The sequence below is a fragment of the Pinus tabuliformis genome, chromosome 1_1 (genome assembly GCF_031772625.1).
Source record: "Pinus tabuliformis cultivar Carrire ecotype Pingquan chromosome 1_1, CPIR1, whole genome shotgun sequence".
Taxonomy (NCBI): Eukaryota; Viridiplantae; Streptophyta; class Pinopsida; order Pinales; family Pinaceae; genus Pinus; species Pinus tabuliformis.
The window spans coordinates 12,418,621-12,422,077 of record NC_142297.1 but is presented as its reverse complement, the minus strand read 5'-3'; positions in this window follow the sequence as shown (position 1 = coordinate 12,422,077).

The following is a 3,457-nucleotide window of genomic DNA, read 5'->3' as shown; positions in this document are numbered from 1 at the left end:
CATGAGCTAAGAACTATGGGAATTTAGTCACTAACGCTTCAAACATTGCCTCGAGCTCTCTTCTCCTGTCACCTAATGATATGCATATCAAAAGTCCTAACATTGACCCTATGATTTGTCCCCCAAAAGGGACATTTCGTCAAATGACACATAATACCTCCACACGTGATGCCTAAAAATAAAACATCATAGAAGATTTTGTGCAAGCACCTTCTACTATGTCTCCCCTCAAAGTATTACAAATATTCTGAGCATAATAGAAAGCTTTGCTTTCGGCCATTTGCTGGAAATTATCCTCAGGATTCCAATCTAGTGATTTTCGACATGGAAAAGAGTAAGCCTCACCTCTCCCATCGACTTTCATTTCAAGTGCAGGTCACGACAAAGGGAAAATATATTCACTGCACTACCATTGATGAAGGTTATTCGACCTACATAATGTCTACTTCCCGTTGGCTCTCCTTGGGTTCTCCCAATATCTCACCACTATCGAATTCCCTCAAATACTTTTATGATCATACTTTCACTTTACCTTGCTATCTACCCGATCACTGTGTATGGGAAAACTATAACAGTGGATATCAAAGTCATAGATCACCATATCAACTATAATCTACTTTTGGGCCATAGTTGGAATTATGCCATGACTACCGTTGTTTCTTTGGTCTTCTAACTCATCCTCTTTCCTTTTGATGGGAAAATAGTCACAGTGGATTCACTATCCTTTTGTACTCTAGATTAATCCTTGTTACCCAGCAGCAAAGTGCCCTTAGTGGGTGTCATACCTAAATCCTATGTCAGTATTGGTACGAATATTCTAAATGGTTACTCGATTTTAGGATGGTTTCCTATTAGGCCCCTATAATACTAGTGATTCCCCCATTACTATTGTCATTGTATCCCTTATTGTTATTATTGTTCCCCTATTGTCCCCATATTGTTATTAGTATGCCCCATAGAAACCCACCATTGTTATTTTTGTGCCCTTATGTTATTACTGTTATGTCGGCTTGATTACATTGTGACCCCTTAGACTCCTATATATAGGAGGGAGGTTTAGTCATTTGTATCACCAAGAATTGTTCATTTGTGTAATGTAAAGGAGGTTTCCCCATCAAAAAGGTTGAATTCTAAGGCGTTGATCTATCTTTTCTAACTTTTGTGCGCTAGTTTCCTAACATTTCCTCTCCTGCTTCTAGAGGTTCAACAAACAATATAAATGGTTTATACTCGTTTTAATGGATTGAATGATCCTTGGATCCTCTAGGCCCCTTCATCCATTGATTCCTATGGAGAAAATATGACATTATCATCAGCCAAACTTTCTTATCAAAATGTTCAATCCACATTTAACTCTCTTACTGCTTTCGTCATGATTAATGGTACCACTTCCTCTCCCATCTCCCCTCCCTCTATTGATCTCCTCACACAAGTCTTGCCTTCTAACAAGGATATCGTGGAACTCATGTCTACAGACAAGTGACCCTGGGATACTTTTCACCATTATGCTTCGGTATCTGACTTGAACATGATCCCTATACAAATCTTACCTTTCAAATAACTTGAGATTGTTCCTTTTGCTTATACGAATTTCCAATGTATGGATTCAGAGGATAAATTGGGTAAACATTCCAAAAATTTACTCATCGATATCTCAATAAAAATAGTTATTGTGGAAAACATTCATATTGGAGTTGACTGAAATTCTAAGGAAATTGCAAGCTTGACTTGCCTCTTTAAGGAATTTGACGACGTATTCACTTGCTCTCACAAGGAAATGCCTGGCATAGACCCATCTATTGTCAAGCATGAGATCAAGATATTTGACAATGCCAAGGCTGTCTGGAAAAGACCTCAACATTTCCACCCTTGCAAAACAACTTCCAAAAAAACTATAGTCAAATAACTGCTGCACGTTTCCTTCATTTATCTCATTCCATTAACAAAATGGGTATCTAATCTGGTTCTTGTAGACAAAAAACAAGGTATTGCCCGTATATGTGTTGAATACCACAATTTGAATGTTTCCTATCCAAAATAAAATTATCATACCCCGTTGTGAATATTTTTCGTTTATGGGTGGCTTCTCGGTATATAATTAGATCGCTATCAAACTAATCAAACAACACAAATATTCCTTCATCTATCCTTGGGGCACATTTCCATATCGTAAGCTCCAATTTGGTCTCAAGAATGCATGCACAACATTTCAGAGGGCTATTGACTATGCCTTTCACGATATCAAACACATTGTTCAGGCTTACATCAATGATATTCCTCCCCATTTCAAGAAATTAGCCCAACACCTAGCACACATTTGAGTTAGTTTTCTTAGGTGTACATCTATAACATCCATTTCAATCTAGATAAGTGTGTATTGTTTGTTGAGTTTGGTGGTATTCTTAAATTTATTGTCTCAAAATAGTAGATATGGGTTGATGTTGACAAGTTCAAGGAGATTACTTAATTTTCCACACCCCCATCAATTCTTCAAGTCAAAATTTTGCCAAGGGAAGGAAAAATTCTTACACCATTTCATCGTTAATATGCTGAGTTAACGAAGGGATTCATAAGATTTCTAAAGAAAGGAGTACATTTTTTGTGGGACAATCAAGCACAATGCTCATTCGATTCCTTCAAAAAGACACCAACCTTAGCGCCACTTTTGAGTCCTCCTAACTATACATGCGAGTTTCTCTTATACCTAGCTACCTGACCATCCTCCATAGGAATGGTTTTGGTTGAAACACATGATGATCACAGTGATAATTACTACATTTCAAAAAGGTCTTGTCGAGCTTGAATTATGGTATTCACATGTGGAGAAACTATCTCTAGCAGTAGTCTTTGTTGTGAGTTGATTCTGACATTACATCCTATTTTTTCAGACTACCATCATTTCCCTAGAGAATCCCATGTGAAAAATTTGGTCTCCTCAAGTTATTGGAGGAATGAATTAGGATTGGATCATCATCCTCCAGTAATTCGATTTGGTTTTCACCACTACTAAGAAAAAAAAATCCTTAGTCTTCGCAGAGTTATTGTTGGACCTTCCTAGAGTCGACTTGGATGAAGTAGCCCATAACCCTATGTTAGATTAATCTATTTATCTAGTCAAATCTACCGATCTAGGGTATGGAGACATCCTTTTCAACCTCTAAACACATTGTTTCCACTCAGATCTATTTTCATATGACCATGATCGCATCCACCACCAGGCTAAACACTACTTAGTCCACAAATATCCTTTATATCATTGTGGCATTGACTTAGTTTTTTGATGTTGCCTTACTCTTTCTGAAGCAGAATAATTTTATAATGAATGCCATGTGTGATGGACACCTTTTAGACATGGTTTCTAACAAAAACATTTTACGCACATGATACTACTGGCTAACCTTATTCAAATTATGCATTACTGTAGTCCAAGAGTGTCATTCTTGTCAAGTATATACAA